This window comes from Moschus berezovskii, chromosome 1 (assembly GCF_049115385.1).
Source record: "Moschus berezovskii isolate FMDL1 chromosome 1, NW_MosBer_1.0, whole genome shotgun sequence".
NCBI classification, from domain to species: Eukaryota; Metazoa; Chordata; class Mammalia; order Artiodactyla; family Moschidae; genus Moschus; species Moschus berezovskii.
The window spans coordinates 65,359,305-65,378,324 of record NC_142460.1 but is presented as its reverse complement, the minus strand read 5'-3'; the positions used below and the strand labels follow the sequence as shown (position 1 = coordinate 65,378,324).

General features: G+C 41.3%; 1 protein-coding gene across 2 annotated transcripts in view; it reads right to left on the bottom strand.

Annotated features, from left to right (window-relative positions):
• The window catches only part of LOC129547018 (transmembrane protein 45A-like), a 74,382-nt gene that overhangs the window by 38,449 nt on the left and 16,913 nt on the right, over nucleotides 1-19,020 (bottom strand). The window contains exon 1 of one of the 2 annotated variants that reach the window (XM_055412706.2): nucleotides 6,298-6,525. The exons of the other annotated variant lie outside the window; for it this stretch is intronic. The gene's annotated coding sequence lies outside the window, so the exon portion shown is untranslated. Of the gene's footprint in view, nucleotides 1-6,297; nucleotides 6,526-19,020 lie in introns of those variants that run through there. 2 annotated transcript variants of the gene reach the window in all.

The window sequence follows — 19,020 nt, the reverse complement described above, 5'->3', positions numbered from 1 at the left end:
AGCTTTAAACTAATACCTGAACTTGGAGAGTGTCAGTTCTCTGATTTTGTTCTTCAAGATTGTGTTGGTTATTCTGGGTCTTTTGCCTTTCCATATAATACTTAGAATAAGTTTGTCAATATTCACCAAAAAATTGCTGGGATTTTAACTGGGATTGCATTGAACCTATAGATCAATGACAACACTGAATCTAGGAATGACAACAACACTGATTCTTCTAATCCATAAACATGGAGTATCTCTCCATTTATGTGGATCTTTGGTTTCTTTCATTAGAGATTTGTAGTTTTCCTCTTAAAAACCTTGTACAGATTTTGTTAAATTTACATTTCTTTTCCCTCTTCTTTGGGTACTAAGGTAAATAGTGTTATGCTTTTAATTTCAAATTCCAATTATTTATTGCTGATATACAGGACAACAGTTGACTTCCATATATTAATTTTATAACTTCAACTGTAATCACTTTTTAGTTCCAAAAGTTTTTGGTTGCTGTTGATTCTTTGGGATTTTCTAAATAAACAGTCATTATCATCTACTTAGAAAGACAGTTTTATTTCTTCCTTCTCATCTTTTTTTTTTTTTCCTTCCAAGGAGCAAACATCTTTTATTTTTTTTTTTTACAGTTCATAACTTTTATAAATAAAATAAATTAAATGTACAGTGAATAAGTTCTCTGAAATATTTCAGTATTTCTGTAGGTTTAGTAACATCGTAAAATACATTTCAACTAAAATTCACAAATCTAAAAACCTGTTAGGCATTTTTAGGCATTTTAAGTTGGAAATGAAGACCAATGTTACATCGTAATATGCCAATCACAAATAGTACTTCAAATAGCAAATACTACAGTTTGTCCCAAACTTTAAAAACTATTCATGAACTCAACACTGAACTATTGATGGCTATGAGAATTGTTTCCTAGCCTTTTTGAAAATTTCAACCCATTTACGTTTAAGGTAATTATTGATAAGTACGATCCCGTAGTCATTTTCTTTATTGCTTTGGGTTCAAGTTTATACACTCTTTCTGTGTTTCCTGTCTATAGAAGATCCTTTAGCATTTGTTGGAGAGCTGGTTTGGTGATGCTGAATTCCCTCAGCTTTTGCTTGTCTGTAAAGCTTTTGATTTCTCCTTCATATTTGAATGAGATCCTTGCTGGGTATAGTAATCTGGGCTGTAGGGTATTTTCTTTCATCACTTTAAGTATGTCTTGCCACTCCCTTCTGGCCTGAAGAGTTTCTGTTGAAAGATCAGCTGTTATCCTTATGGGAATCCCCTTATGTGTTATTTGCTGCTTTTCCCTTGCTGCTTTTAATATTTGTTCTCTGTCTTTGATCTTTGTTAATTTGATTAATATGTGTCTTGGAGTATTTCGCCTTGGGTTTATCCTGTTGGGGACTCTCTGGGTTTCTTGGACTTGGGTGATTATTTCTTTCCCTATTTTAGGGAAGTTTTCAACTAGTATCTCCTCAAGTATTCTCTCATGGTCTTTCTTTTTGTCTTCTTCTTCTGGGACTCCTATGATTCGAATGTTGGAGAGTTTAACATTGTCCCAGAGGTCTCTAATATTGTCCTCATTTCTTTTAATTCGTTTTTCTTTTTTCCTCTCTGTTTCATTTATTTCTACAATTCTATCTTCTAGTTCGCTTATCCTGTCTTCTGCCTCTGTTATTCTACTGTTTGTTCCCTCCAGAGTGTTTCTGATCTCATCTATGGCATTATTCATTGTATATTGACTCTTTTTTATTTCTTCTAAGTCCTTATTAAATCTTTCTTCCATCTTCTCAATCCTTTTCTCCAGGTTATTTATCTGTAACTCCATTTTGCTTTCAAGATTTTGAATCATTTTCACCATCAAAATTTGAAATTCTTTATCAGGTAAATTCCCTATATCTTCTTCTTTTGTTTGTGTTGGTGGGCAATTATCTTGTTCCTTTACTTGCTGGGTATTTCTCTGCCTCTTCATCTTGCTTATATTGCTTTGCTTGGGGTGGCCTTTCCCTCTTCTTGCAGTTTGTGGAGTTCTCTTTATTATGTAGTTTCTTCGCTGTGTGTGGGGTTGGACGGGTGACTTGTCCGGGTTCCCTGGTTAGGGAAGCATGTGTCGGTGTTCTGGTGGGTGGAGCTGGATTTCTTCTCTTTCCTTTAGAAGACAATGGGCTGCTTTTCTGGGAGCCTGATGTCCTCTGCCAGTATTCAGAAGTTGTTTTGTGGACTTTACTCCGCGTTCAAATGTTCTTTTGATGAATTTGAGGGGCAGAAAGTGGTCTCGCCATCTTATCCCTCCGCCATCTTGTTCCTTCCTCCCAGGGACACTGGATTCTTATATTCCACTTGGTCGTGGAGTATCTCTTCCCAGCTGCTCCAGCAAGGCACAGCCGCTGTACCTTACCTTGGACGAGGGGTATCTCCTCAAGGCTGCCCCTCCTGCTTTGAATGTGGATCAGCTTCTCTCGGCCCTCTGGTGCCCAAGCAGCCACCGCCTCCTGGATGTGGTACAGCTCCTCTCGGCCACCGCCCTAACCCTGGGCGCAGGGTAGCTCCTCTCAGCCACGATTCTGCACGTGGTCGGTTGCGCCGGAGCCGGGCGTCTCTCGCATCTGCACCGCCGGAGCCGGGCGTCTCTCGCGTCTCTCTTCCTTCTCATCTTGTGTTTTTTATATTTCTTTTTCTTATATTATTGCAGTAGCTAAAATTTCCAGTATGTTGAATACTAGTGGTGAAAGGGGACAATTTACCTTGTTCCCAGTCTTAGGGAGAAAGCATCCAGTCTTTCACCATTAAGAAAGTTAACTGTGGGTTTTTCTGTAGATATTCTGTATCAAATTGAGGAAGTTTCTCCCTTTATTCTTAGGTTCCCACTTTTCATATTAAAAGAAAAACTTTTCTAAAAATTTTTTTAAAAACTAAGATGGAATTAAGTGACCCAATCAAAAAATGGGCCAAAGAACTAAACAGACATTTCTCCAAAGAAGACATAGAGATAGCTAACAAACACATGAAAAAATGCTCAACATCCCTCATAATCAGAGAAATGCAAATCAAAATGAGATACCATTTCACACCAGTCAGAATGGCTGCTATCCAAAAGTCTACATGCAATAAATGCTGGAGAGGGTGTGGAGAAAAGGGAACCCTCTTACACTGTTGGTGGGAATGCAAACTAGTACAGCCACTATGGAGAACAGTGTGGAGATTCCTCAAAAAGCTGGAAATAGAACTGCCATATGATCCAGCAATCACACTCCTGGGCATACACACCGAGGAAACCAGAATTGAAAGAGACACATGTACTCCAATGTTCATTGCAGCACTGTTTATAATAGCCAGGATATGGAAGCAACCTAGATGTCCATCTGCAGATGAATGGATAAGAAAGCTTTGGTACATATACACAATGGAGTATTTTTCAGCCATCAAAAAGAATGCATTTGAATCAGTTTTAATGAGGTGGATGAAACTGGAGCCTATTATACAGATTGAAGTAAGCCAGAAAGAAAGACATCAATACAGTATACTAACGCATATATATGGAATTTAGAAAGATGGTAACCTTAACCCTGTATATGAGACTGCAAAAGAGACATAGGTATATAGAACAGTCTTTGGGACTCTGTGGGAGAGGGTGAAGGGGGGATGATTGGGGAGAACGGCATTGTAGCATGTATATTATCATATGTGAAATGAATCACCAGTCCAGGTTTGACGCATGATACAGGATGCTTGGGGCTGGTGCACGGGGATGACCTAGAGGGAGGATATGGGGAAGAGGGAGGTGGGAGGGGGGTTCAAGAAAGGGAACACATGTACACCCGGGGCGGATTCATGTTAATGTATGTCAAAACCAACCAATATATTAATGTAAGGTAATTTGCCTCCAATAAAATAAATTTAAAAAATAAATAAATAAAAAATAAGATGGTCTTTAGAACCAGAAAATAGAGAACCTTAAAGGCTATGTTAAGAACTTTAAACTTTATTCCATGGACAATAAGATGCAACAGAATGCTTTGAGGGAAAAAAAAAAAGGTAACAGAGATATGCATCAGACCCCTTAAACTCTTCCACAATACAAGAATATAATTTCTATCTAAGAATGTCCAGCAAACTCCTCCAACTTCTTCAATACCTCATTCTGCTGACATTCAAATCTCACTCCCCATTAGCCCTGCCTCATAGCCAACTTGAGTCCCTTGGAGGTCCCAGGGAAGATGCACAATATTCATCTGTCTTGATAAACTGCTTCCACACAAACCTGACTTGCAAACTCAGTATTCTACTACCCACTCCCTGCCCAGAAGAGAAAGTTAGGTCACTCTGGTTCAGAGCAAAGGCACAGGCACCCCATGGCCCAGACTCACTAACCAATGTGCAGTCAAAATGCAGTGACCACATCTGAATCAACAGTGTTAAACAGTCATTTGTATAATATATTCTAAAGAAGGAGTTGTCAAGAGCTCTATCCATAATGGTATCTGGGTGCCTGTCTACAGAGAACACCTTGTAGCCTAGTTCTATCCTCTGGGGACATGAGCTCAAACTAGAATCCTCATTTTAGCCAGATCCCCTGTGACTCATATACACATTAAAAACTAAAAACACTTGTCTGGTCTAGGGCAGAATTTCCCTACAGTGGCACTATTGACATTTCATGCACAATTATTTGTTTATTGTGTAAGGTTCTCCTGTGCTTTCCAGAATGTTCAGCAACATCCCTGGCCTCTACCTACTAGATTCTGACAGCACTTAACTCCCAACTGTGACAAACATATCTACAGATATTGATAAATGTCCCCTGAGGGTCTAAATTGTAGTCCCTTCCCAATAAGAAGTACTGATTTAGAAGATCCTTGGTACAAACTCAACATAAAATTTTTTTTTCTTTTTCTTTTCACTTGAGAAAAAGAGAAATGTAACAAGTTTAGCTGTTAAATACTGTATAAGTCCAAACAATATGATATACACCTTTTCAGGAAGATAAAATACATGTTATTGCAACTACTAGAACAAGACATCATTTGAAAAAAATGACTTGCAAAATTCCCATGACCTTTCATACAAAAATTTTTGAAGTTTAAGTTTGATATTACTACTGAAGACAAAGGAAAACTTAGCATTCAATATTCCATACATGAAATGAGGTCCAAGGGCTTATCCTTTCATGTCATCACTGCAAAAACTTTTGCCCTAGATATCATCATATGAAGTCTGTCTAGAACATCTCATTTTGAGAAAGATGATCTATAAGGCATCATAACCTGCCAGTTTACAGTGTTACAGTGTTAGTCGCTCAGTTGTGTCCAGCTGTTTGCGACCCCATGGACTGTAGCCCGCCAGACTCCTCTGTCCATGGAATTCTCTAGGCAATAATACTGTAGTGGGTAGCCATTACCTTCTCTAGGGGATCTTCCCAACCCAGGGATCAAACCCAGGTCTCTCTCATTGCAGGAAGATTCTTTACCATCTGAGCCATCAGGAAAGCCTTTCCAGCCTCAAATAGTGGACGAGGTGACAAGGTAGGAGAAGTCATGTTCAAATTCAGCTTATGATAAAACATATAAGCAGAAGCTGAAACCAGTGTGGAGATATCTGAACACTGTACAATTTTTGTTGGCATAGAGGAGGAAAAGGTTGCAGAATAATTCTTTGGTCTCTTAGTCTCTTGCAGTTAGGAAATTTAGGTCTCATATTTATTCTAATTAATTTTTTCATAGACCCCATCTAAGAAATAATGGTTCCTAAATTGGATGAGTGTCTATGGCAAAAAAAGAAAGAAACAAGACAATTTCAGCTATTGATAAACTAGCTCAGGGCATTATGGTGGGGACACTGGTTCTGCTTGGAAGTACTAAGCTGGGCTGCGCTGAGTTGAAGATTCGAGACTAAGGCGGGGGAAACATCTATGCAGTGGATGAAACCATCGGCCCAGTACTACCCTCAAATACATATGGTCATATTGCTTCCATTACACAGAAGTGAAGTGAAGTCGCTCAGTCGTGTCCGACTCTTTGCAACCCCATGGACTGTAGCCTACCGGGCTTCTCAGTCCACGTGATTTTCCAGGCAAGAGTACTGGAGTGGGTTGCCATTTCCATTACACAGAAGAGACAGCTAAGCTTAGAGACGTTTGCCACTTGTAAGTCAGTAAGTGGGAGAGGGCAGAAAAAGAAACCAAATCTCCCGAGTACTAGTGGACAGTGTCTTTCTATTAATACAACACCAAATACCCCCGTTTTAGTTTCCTGTTGCTGCTCTAACAAATCACCATAAGTTACAACAAAAGATTCAATATCTTACAGCTCTGGAGCTCAGAAGTTGGAAATGAGCCGCACTCAAATCTCAGCCTCTCTCTCTGACGCTGCTCCTCATTCTTCTGTCGCCATGTGTCCCTTTTGACTCTGATGATCCTGCCTTCCTCTCATAAGGATCCTTAGGTTTACATTGGGCGGACCGCGATAATCCAGAGTATAATCTCCTTATCCCAGATCCTTAACTTAATCAAACTTTCAAAATCCCTTTTACCATGTAAAGGAAAGCAGAACACGTCACCCCAAAGTATGACTCTTTGACATAAAAGTTATTTTGAGCTGAAGGCTATTAAGAATGCAGGGAAAGCTCTCTCTACCTCCCCTTTCCTACCTGAAGGCAGAACACACACTCTCCTTCCACCGGAGACAGCCTTACCAGCCCAGAAACGGCCCCAGAGGAATCTGTAAACAAACATTAGCCACTAGTTCCCTGCCGTATATTTTTCTTCCCATTTCGCTGCCCTTGGAAGCCTAAACTTCCTTTCTTTGTCCTATCGTTTCTCTCCGCAGTTATTGTTCTTTGTTGAAGATAATCTAGAAATTGTAGTTATAAGCCACTGCTTTGAATTACTTTTAATTGAGATTTCTCCCACGTGCTATGCACTGCATGAGTTAATAAACTGTTTTCTTCTGGCTTGTTGATCTTTCTCTGTTAGAGAGTCCAGGCTGAAACTCTAAGATGAGTAAAAAAATTTTGTCTCCTCTAATTCTTGACACTCCACATGGAACCAGTTGGAATGTTCCACTCTCTATGAAACCTGCAGATTGGATCCTGGGATAAAAAGCCAGTGAAAGGTAAGAATTCTTACCCAAGTCTGCTCTCACAGTCTCTCTGTAATTCCTGGGTAAGAAAGAAAGGTAAACATTTCACTTAACCCTTCCTCTCCAAGTGATTTTCCCAAAGAAATATTTGTAAAAACTAGTTCTTTAAATTGTGACTCTGTGGATTTGGGGGCACCAGTAGTAAAGAGCCCATCCGACAATGCAGGACACATAAGAGACTCGGGTTCGATCCCTAGACTCTCAGGAAGATTCCCCTGAAGGAGGGCACGGCAACCCACTCCAGTATTCTGGCCTGGAGAATTCTATGGACAGAGGAGCCTGGTGGGCTACAATCCATGGGGTCACAAAGAGTCAGACACAACTGACGCGACTGAGCATGCACGCATGCACTCTGTAACCAGACCTCCTCACCTCTAGATCTTTCCATGTTTTGGGCCCCCATCAGTTCAGTTCAGTTCAGTTCAGTCGCTCAGTCATGTCTGACTCTTTGTGACACCATGAATCACAGCACACCAGGCCTCCCTGTCCATCACCAACTCCCGGAATTCACTCAAACTCATGTCCATCAAGTTGGTGATGCCATCCAGCCATCTCATTCTCTGTCATCCCCGTCTCCTCCCGCCCCCAATCCTTCCTAGCATCAGACTCTTTTTCAGTGAGTCAGCTTGTCTCATGAGGTAGCCAAAGTATTGCAGTTTGAGCTTCAGCATCAGTCCTTCCAGTCAACACCCAGGACTGATCTCCTTTAGAATGGACTGGTTGGATCTCCTTGCAGTCCAAGGGACTCTCAAGAGTCTTCTCCAGCACCACAGTTCACAAGCATCAATTCTTTGGCGCTCAGCTTTCTTCACAGTCCAACTCTCACATCCATACATGACCACGGGAAAAACCATAGCCTTGACTAGACGGACCTTGGTTGGCAAAGTAATGTCTCTGCTTTTTAATATACTATCAAGGTTGGTCATAACTTTCCTTGCAAGGAGCAAGCGTCTTTTAATTTCATGGTCGCAATCAGCATCCGCAGTGATTTTGGAGCCCAAAAAAATAAAGTCTGACACGGTTTCCACTGTTTCCCCATCTATTTGCCTTGAAGTGATGAGACCAGATGCCATGATCTTCGTTTTCTGAATGTTGAGCTTCAAGCCAACCTTTTCACTCTCCTCTTTCACTTTCATCAAGAGGCCTCCTCTTCACTTTCTGCCATAAGGGTGGTGTCATCTGCATATCTGAGGTTATTGATATTTCTCCTGGCAATCTTGATTCCAGCTTGTGCTTCTTCCAGCCCAGCGTTCCTCATGATGTACTCTGCATATAAATTAAATAAGCAGGGTGACAATATACAACCTTGACGTACTCCCTTTCCTATTTGGAACCAGTCTGTTGTTCCATGTCCAGTTCTAACTGTTGCTTCCTGACCTGCATACAGGTTTCTCAAGAGGCAGGTCAGGTGGTCTGGGATTCCCATCTCTTTCAGAATGTTCCACACTTTATTGTGATCCACAAGTCAAAGGCCTTGGCGTAGTCAATGAAGCAGAAATAGATGTTTTTCTGGAACTCTCTTGCTTTCTCCATAATCCAGCGGAGGTTGGCAATTATATCTCTGGTGCCTTTGCCTTTTCTGAAACCTGCTTGAACATCTGGAAGTTCACGATTCACATATTGCTGAAGCCTAGCTTGGAGAATTTTGAGCATGACTTTACTAGTGTGTGAAATGAGTGCAATTGTGCAGTAGTTTGAGCATTCTTTGGCATTGCCTTTCTTTGGGATTGGAATGAAGACTGACCTTTTCCAGTCCTGTGGCCACTGCTGAGTTTTCCAAATTTGCTGGCGTATTGAGTGCAGCACTTTCACAGCATCATCTTTCAGGATTTGAAATAGCTCAACTGGAATTCCATCACCTCCACTAGCTTTGTTCGTCGTGATGCTCTCTAAGGCCCACTTGAATTCACATTCCAAGATGTCCGGCTCCAGGTGAGTGATCACGCCATCGTGATTATCTTCGTCGTGAAGATCTTTTTTGTACAGTTCTTCTGTGTATTCTTGCCACCTCTTCTTAATATCTTCTGCTTCTGTTAGGTCCATACCACTTCTGTCCTTTATTGAGCCCATCTTTGCATGAAATGTTCCCTTGGAATCTCTAATTTTCTTGAAAAGGTCTCTTGTTTTTCCTATTCTGTTGTTTTCCTCTATTTCTTTGCATTGATCACTGAGGAAGGCTTTTCTTATCTCTCCTTGCTATTCTTTGGAACTCTGCATTCAGATGCTTATATCTTTCCTTTTCTCCTTTGCTTTTCACTTCTCTTCTTTTCACAGCTATTTGTAAGGCCTCCTCAGACAGCCATTTTGCTTTTTTGCATTTCTTTTCCATGGGGATGGTCTTGGTCCCTGTCTCCTGTACAATGTCACGAAACTCCGTCCATAGTTCATCAGGCACTCTATCTATCAGATCTAGTCCCTTAAATCTATTTCTTACTTCCACTGTGTAATCATAAGGGATTTGATTTAGGTCATATCTGAATGGTCTAGTGGTTTTCCATAGTTTCTTCAATTTCAGTCTGAATTTGGCAATAAGGAGTTCATGATCTGAGCCACAGTCAGATCCTGGTCTTGTTTTTGCTAACTGTATACAGCTTCTCCATCTTTGGCTGCAAAGAATATAATCAATCTGATTTTGGTGTTGACCATCTGGTGATGTCCATGTGTAGAGTCTACTCTTGTGTTGTTGGAAGAGGGTGTTTGCTATGACCAGTGCGTTCTCTTGGCAAAACTCTATTAGCCTTTGCGCTGCTTCATTTTGTGCTCCAAGGCCAAATTTGCCTGTTACTCCAGGTGTTTCTTGACTTCCTACTTTTGCATTCCAGTCCCCTATAATGAAAAGGACATCTTTTTTGGGTGTTAGTTCTAAAAGGTCTTGTAGGTCTTCACAGAACTGTTCAACTTCAGCTTCTTCAGCGTTACTGGTTGGGGCATAGACTTGGATTACTGTAATATTGAATGGTTTGCCTTGGAAACGAACAGAAATCATTCTGTCATTTTTAAGATTGCATCCAAGTACTGCATTTCGGATTCTTTTGTTGACCATGATGGCTACTCCATTTCTTCTAAGGGATTCCTGCCCACAGTAGTAGATATAATGGTCATCCTAGTTAAATTCACCCATTCCAGTCAATTTTAATTCACTGATTCCTAGAATGTCTATGTTCACTCTTGCCATCTCCTGTTTGACCACTTCCAATTTGCCTTGATTCATGGACCTAACATTCCAGGTTCCTATGCAATATTGCTCTTTATAGCATCGGACCTTGCTTCTAGCATCAGTCACATCCACAACTGGGTATTTGTTTTGCTTTGGCTCCATCCCTTCATTCTTTCTGGAGTTATTTCTCCACTGATCTCCAGTAGCATACTGGGCACCTACCAACCTGGGGAATTCCTCATTCAGTATCCTATCATTTTGCCTTTTGATACTGTTTGTGGGGTTCTCAAGGCAAGTATACTGAAGTGGTTTGCCATTCCCTTCTCCAGTGGACCACATTCTGTCAGAATCTGTTATGAAGGGCAGTTTAGCATCTTCAGAAAACCTGTCTGTTTTAACAGGGAGCAAAGCCAAATTTATGTTTTGCCTCAGTTTACTTTAAAGCTTCATTTAATGAATTAAACTTGTTTTAAACTTAGTCAATCCTGACTGATCATGTGCAAAACCCTTTTGGGCTTCCATTTTCCATAAACTTTTCATCCCTTCAGTTATTTGAGTATAATTTTAACTTTTAAGTTGTAGAATATCTGGAGAGATCCTAAAACATGTATTTCTAAAGGTACACTCAAAAACTCTTTTCTCATTTGCACTTTTTTTCCTAAAAAGTTTCTTCACATTAAGTTACTTTCCTTGCTGACAAATTTGCAACGGATATAATAAATCTTATTTCAGTTCAGTTCAGTTCAGTCGCTCAGTCGTGTCCGACTCTCTGCGACCCCATGAATCACAGCAGGCCAGGCCTCCCTGTCCATCACCAACTCCCAGAGTTCACTCAAACTCATGTCCACAGAGTCGGTGATGCCATCCAGCCATCTCATTCTCTGTCGTCCCCCTCTCCTCCCGCCCCCAACCTTTCCCAGCATCAGAGTCTTTTCCAGTGAGTCAACTCGTCGCATGAGGTGGCCAAAGTATTGCAGTTTCAGCTTTAGCATCAGTCCCTCCAATGATCACCCAGGACTGATCTCCTTTAGAATGGACTGGTTGGATCTCCTTGCAGTCCAAGGGACTCTCAAGAGTCTTCTCCAACACCACATTTCAAAAGCATCGATTCTTCGGCGATCAGCTTTCTTCACAGTCCAACTCTCACATCCATACATGACCACGGGAAAAACCATTGCCTTGACTAGATGGACCTTGGTTGGCAAAGTAATGTCTCTGCTTTTTAATATATTATCAAGGTTGGTCATAACTTTCCTTCCAAGGAGCAAGCGTCTTTTAATTTCCTGGCTGCAATCAGCATCTGCAGTGATTTTGGAGCCCAAAAAAATAAAGTCTGACACTGTTTCCACTGTTTTTCCATCTATTTCCCATGAAGAGATGGGACCAGATGCCATAGTCTTTGTGTTCTGAATGTTGAGCTTCAAGCCAACCTTTTCACTCTCCTCTTTCACTTTCATCAAGAGGATTTTGAGTTCCTCTTCACTTCCTGCCATAAGGGTAGTGTCATCTGCATATCTGAGGTTATTGATATTTCTCCCAGCAATCTTGATTCCAGCTTGTGCTTCTTCCAGCCCAGCGTTCCTCATGATGTACTCTGCATATAAGTTAAATAAGCAGGGTGACAATATACAACCTTGACGTACACCTTTTCCTATTTGGAACCAGTCTGTTGTTCCATGTCCAGTTCTGACTGTTGCTTCCTGACCTGCATACAGATTTCTCAAGAGGCAGGTCAGGTGGTCTGGGATTCCCATCTCTTTCAGAATGTTCCACAGTTTATTGTGATCCATACAGTCAAAGGCTTTAGCTGATACTAAACCTGATGCTGGGAAAATGTGAAGGCAGGAGGAGAAGGGGATGACAGAGAATGAGATGGTTGGATGGCATCACCGACTCCATGGACATGAGTTTGAACAAACTCAGGGAGACGGTGAAGGACAGGGAAGCCTGGTGTGCTGCAGTCCATGGGGTCGCAAAGAGTCGGACATGACTGAGCAAGTAGACAACAAAAACTGGGCACAATGAAAGTATTAAACTTAATATTTATTTAGTGTTGATATAGGACATGCCTGTTAGATCAACTAACTCAAATTTTAATGTGCATGCATGCTAAGTTGTTTTAGTCATGTCTGACTCTGTATAAGCCCATGGACTATAGCCTGCCAGGCTCCTCAGTCCGTGGGATTCTCTAGGCAAGAATACTAGAGTGAGCTGCCATTTTCTTCTCCAGGGGATCTTCCCGACCCAGGGATCAAACCCACGTCTCTTACTTTTCCTGCACTGGCAGGCGGGTTCTTTACCACTAGCACCACCCAGGAAACCTAGTATTGAATATTTCCCATTCATGTGAACCTGAAATTTACTTTGCTTAATTTCTCTTGTATTTAGAATTGTTTGGTTTGTAAGCGCTAACTTTTGTTTAAGCCAGTTAAATAGAGCTCTTTTACAGATCAACCATGGCAATGTTATCCAAAGACAAAGACATGCACAGGCACACAAACAGTGAGATCTCAGTTCTTATTTCAGGACTTTAATCCTGAGTCAGGTAGAGCAGTGTAAAACCTATAAGTTTACAAACGAGGTTGGATTAAAATTGGGTTTTTCACAGATGGAACAAATCAAGCTCACTCAACTAGACAGCTAAATACTTGCAGGAAAAAAAAGCATTTAGGATTTCTATTTGTCTTCAGTTCAGTCACACAGTGGTGTCTGACTCTTCGCGGCCCATGGACTGCAGCACACCAGGCTTCCCTGTCCATCACCAACTCCCAGAGCTTGCTCAAACTCATGTCCATTGAGTTGTTGATGCCATCCAACTATCTCATCCTCCCTCTGTCATCCCCTTCTCCTCCTGCCTTCAGTTTTTCTCATCATCAGGGTCTTTTCCAATGAGTCAGTTCTGTGCATCAGGTAGCCAAAGTATTGGAGCTTCAGCATCAGTGGCCACCTCAATGAAACCAAAGGACTGACACTCCCATCCATCCCTCTGTAAAGCTTCACTCCCTCCTACTATAGCCTAGGGGAGAAGGTCTTCTGCTAAGAAACCAGACTTACAGAAAGTACTTCTCATTTTACCTTGAGCACTTAGTACCAGAGGTCTGTGTGTTACCAAACCACACTAGCAGGAAATCACCAAACAAACAAACAAAAAAAGTGAATAGCAAAAAGATGCCCAGAAACCCAAAAAACCAAATGGCAAGAATGCCCCAAATGTGACTCCAAGTCCCACTAAGCCTTGGACATTTCTCTAAAATGTTGTAGTTTTACTTTACTGGGAGAGCTCCCAAACTGGAGCTAAAGTGCCCACTGCCAAAGTTGCCTGGGGCTCCTGTAGGGAAAATTATAATTGGATGTCTCAAATCCAAGGGAGACCCCAGGCCTGTTCATTATCAGGGTTCCTCCCCTTGGCAAAGCACCGCTAACTATGAGATTGTATACTTGTGAGTCACTCAGGGAGCCTTCTGATCTTAACATAGCTGATATGCTCCCCAAAGAGCTATCCCATGGGATAGATGACATATTTCCCATTTTTATAAGTTTGGTAACATGAAAACACAAAAGACATAGGCAAATCTCAACAAAAATGGCACAAACAGATTGCATCAATGCACAGATGAACCAACTCCCAACTCAGGTAAATAAATTTACCCTGCAAAATAAAAAAAAAAATGAACTAATTCCAACCAGGTAGCTCACCACACGAGACTAGCTCCCCAATGAACCTGTTCTCACTCAGGTAGAATCCAACAAAATCTCCCCACCTCCAACAGGGTGCCCCAAACAAATTGGCTTGTCCTGTAAAAGAAAAGCCCAAACTAAGGGGGAAACATGTTCTTGATGTGCACACTGGAGAAACTTAGCCTACAAAATTGGGTTCATCAACTTGCAACACAAAAGGATACACAAAACCACAAATAAACAAACCGGCTGAACTGGCTATCAAAGTGGGTAGACTTATCCTACAAACAAGGGGCTTCCCTGGTAACTCAGTGGTAAAGAATCCGCTTGCAATGCAGGAAACATAGAGAAGTGGGTTCCATTCCTGGGTCAGGAAGATCCCCTGGAGGAGGGAATGGCAACCCACCCAGTATTCTTGCCTGGAGAATCCCCACAGACAGAGGAGCCTGGTGGACTCCAGTCCATGGGATCACTACGAGTCGGATATGATTGAGCACATACGCCTAGGAACCTACCAATGAAACTGACTTGTTGTTTTGTCAGTTCCTTATACCAACTGCCAAGCACTATGCAGCCAGTGCCGCTTCAGGGTATCTTGAAGGAAGGAAGGATACTCAGGACAAATAGTCCTGGTAGATGCTTAGGGTCTTACAACAGTACTCCCTGACCAGGACCAGTTAGCCACAAGCATCAGGACTCCTGGCTGGCTAAGCCAAATTTGTTATCAAGTCCAAGCTCGCTCTACCGACCACATGCTAGGTCAATGAATCTGAGAGATGAGGTGTTGAGGTAGGAATACAACTTTAGTTGGAGAGCCAAATTTTCTCTTTCTTATCCACCTATTAATAATTTAAAGCAAATTAAATTATATTGGCAAATTATATCTTTGTAAACAGAATTTTCTCTCTACCTGATCCCTCAAGAATTCAGAAACTCTTACTGAGTGTTCTTATTTTCACTATAAGAAAATAAAACAATTTGCATATAATTATGCAATACAGTTATTTGCATAGACTGAGGGAGAATCTTATATGCAGAGTACATCATGAGGAACGCTGGGCTGGAAGAAGCACAAGCTGGAATCAAGATTGCTGGGAGAAATATCAATAACTTCAGATATACAGATGACACCACCCTTATGGCAGAAAGTGAAGAGGAACTAAAATGCCTTTTGATGAAAGTGAAAGAGGAGAGTAAAAAAGTTGGCTTGAAGCTCAACATTCAGAAAACTAAGATCATGGCATCTGGTCCCATCACTTCATGGCAAATAGATGGGGAAACAGTGGAAACAGTGTCAGACTTCATTTTGGGGGGCTCCAAAATCACTGCGGATTCTGATTGCAGCCATGAAATTAAAAGACGCTTACTCCTTGGAAGGAAAGTTATGACCAAGCTGGATAGCATATTAAAAAGCAGAGACATTACTTTGCCAACAAATGTCCGTCTAGTCAAGGCTATGGTTTTTCCAGTGGTCGTGTATGGATGTGAGAGTTGGACTATAAAGAAAGCTGATCACCAAAGATTTGATGTTTTTGAACTGTGGTGTTGGAGAAGACTCTTGAGAGTCCCTTGGACTGCAAGGAGATCCAACCAGTCTATCCTAAAGGAAATCAGTCCTGGGTGTTCACTGGAAGGACTGATGCTGAAGCTGAAACTCCAATACTTTGGCCACCTCATGCGACGAGTTGACTCACTGGAAAAGACTCTGATGCTGGGAGGGATTGGGGGCAGGAAGAGAAGGGGACAACAGAGAATGAGATGGCTGGATGGCATCACCGACTAGATGGACATGAGTTTGAGTGAACTCCGGGAGTTGGTGATGGACAGGGAGGCCTGGCGTGCTGTGATTCATGGGGTCGCAAAGAGTCGGACACGACTGAGCGACTGAACTGAACTGAACTGAGGGAGAATCTGTTTTCCTTATTACAGGACACAGTGGGCAATACTGGCTATATTACCAGGACTTTGACTGGAATGTTATATTTGAGAATGATGTAAGTAGACTAAGACATGACCAGACAATTTTTTTAAAAACTAAGACTGACTTTATGGAGCCTTTAAAGCCTCCTTTCAAAAAACTATCTGGTATCTTGTTTATAGGGTTCCTAGCCTAACCAATGAGAATGGGAAGTCATTTCCTAGCAGACCCAACATCTTATGACATCTTACATCTCAAGAAGAGAGGAATTTACCTAAATCTACAGGCATTGCAAGTGAGTCCTTGACGTGGCTTCCAGAATAATCTTATATTCTTTATCAAAAATTCTAGCAAGACAGACTTAAAAGAGCTTACATGATCAGTCTCTATTCTTGCTTCATTTATTAATAATCAGACCAAGTTTAATGAAATTAGACTTATTTAGCAAAGCAATTTGTCTTATTATGACTCTCTTTGGTAAAAATGGGGGTGATTGTAGAGATTTAAAAAATGATGTTTCAGTGGAAAACTATGACACACCTTTATGGATATTAGATCCTAGTCCTGTTCACTATCATTGAGGTTTTGTTATTTACCTGTGAATTGAAGTGGATCCCAAATTCTTTTAGATTCTGACAATATCTGGTCACAGCTCTCCAAACTAACATTTCCAGTTTTTCTCCCACCCTTCTGACTTGTAATCACTAAGAAATAAAACTTCCCTTTTCCCAAAACGACTGAAACTAGATAACCTGATATAAACAGAAATATCACCCACAACAGCTCATGTATGAACAACCTTCATGTCTGTTGTTGTGTAGGTCACTCAGAAGGTTCACTGGAACACAGCTGATGACAGCCTCAGAGACATTCAAACTGCAAAACATACTTTGAGCTCAATATCTTGAAATCTGCTCATTTGACTGTCATCTGGACTCAAAAACCAGTTTTATAGTCTACTCCAACCATTAAACTTCATTTTCCTTTTGTTTCTATAGAAATGACTCTTACTAAATCCCTGATTGCTCAAATCATATAGTGGAAACCCATGCAAACATCACCTTCTGAAATGAGACAACTGTTGAACCAAACTGACTTATTACCAGATTAACAGACTGACTCAATCAAACAGAAAACAATGTTCTTAAATTCTCTCTATTCTGCTTGTTCCTGTCTATATTTTTCTCCCCCTGAACTGATCTCTTACCTCACAACTTCTAACCCAATTCAGCTTTTAACATGTTCAGTTCAGTCACTCAGTTGTATCTGACTCTTTGCAGTCCCATGACTACAGCACGCCAGGTTTCCCTGTCCACACCAACTCCAGGAGCTGCTCAAACTCATGTCCATTGAGTTGGTGACGCCATCCAACCATCTCATCCTCTGTCATCCGCTTCTCCTCCTGCCTTCAATCTTTCCCAGCATCAGGGTTTTTTCCAATGAGTCAGTTCTGCCCATCAGGTGGCCAAAATATTGGAGTTTTGACTTCAGCATCAGTCCTTGCAATGAATATTCAGGACTGATTTCCTCTAGGATTGACTGGTTTGATCTTCTTGCAAGACTCTCAAGAGTCTTCTCCAACACCACACTTCAAAAGCATCAATTCTTCAGCACTCAGCCTTCTTTATGGTCTAACTCTCATATCCATACATGACTACTGGAAAAACCATAGCTTTGACTAGATGGACCTTTGTTGGCAAAGTAATGCCTCTGCTCTTTAATAACCTATCTAGGTTGGTCATATGACACTTTCTAAAAATAAAGCTACAAATTGGGAACTAAAGGAAACTAGAATACACCATCCCAAAGTATGCCTATTTAACATAAAAATATCTTTGAGCTGAAGGAAATTAAGAAACAGCAAATGAAGGAAAAGATTTTTCTTTTCCCTCCTTTCTGCCTAGAGGCAGGATATACATTCTTTCACTAGAAACAGATTCTTATCAGCACAGAGGTGGCAAGTGAAATCTGCAAACAAATCTTAGCCAAATGTAAACAAACCTTAGTTCCCTCCCATATGTTTATACTTCCACAGTTCACCACCCTTGAAAACCAAAATTGCTTTCTTTTGTCTGATCATTTCTCTACAAATTTATTGTTTTTTGTTGAAAGTGAAGTTGCTAAGTTGTGTCCGACTCTTTGCGACCCCGCGAACTGTAGCCCGCCAGGCTTCTCCGTCCATGGGATTCTCCAGGCAAGAATACTGGAGTGGGTTGCATTTCCTTCTCCAGAATTCTAAGCTGCCACTTAGAGTTATTTTTCTTTGAGGTTTCTCCTGCATGATGTGTGCTGCATGTGTTTAAACAAAAACAACAAAGACTGTTAGTTTTTCTCCTGTTAATCTCTTGGTTAAAAAAATACCAGTTGAAAATCTAAAACGTGAAGAGGTCCAGTGTTGCCTTCCCAATACATGTTGTTGTTGATATTCAGTCACTCAGTCATGTCTGACTCTTTGAGATCCCGTGTACTGCAGCACACCAGGCTTCCCTGTCCATCACCAACTCCCGGAGCTTGCTCAAACTCATGTCGATTGAGTCAGTGATGCCATCCATCTTATCCTCTGTCGTCCCCCATACTTGTAAGGCAACACATTCTAATTTCCAGAAATTAGAACTTGCCATCTTTGGGGCTGGGGGGAGGGGGACGTTATTCAGATTGCCATACCCCCTTAGGAATGCCAGTCAGAAGGAGGGCCTCTGACTCTCATAAAAGTAAAAACTTTAAAAATCACCAACAGATGGCGGGGGGGAGAAGAGAACAGAAATAGAAATGTTACAACAGAAATGGGAACTGGGTTTTTCTGCTAAGTGAAAGTGAAAATGTTAGTTGCTCAGTCATGTCTGACTCTTTGCAACCCCATGGACTGGAGCCCATCAGGCTCCTCTGTCCATGGAATTCTTTGTCCATGGAATTCTCCCAGGCAAGAATACTGGCATGGATGCCATTTCCTTCTCCAGGGGATCTTCCTGACCCAGGGATTGAACCCAGGCCTCCTGTGCTAACAAGCAAGGAAAACAAAGGAATGAGTATAGAAACCCCCAAAATAGGCCTGTAGGAATTAAGCAACCCTAGTTTTACTTTGACTGTTTCTAATCTTTGGTGCACATAACTAGACTTGTCCTTCACAAAGTTAATTT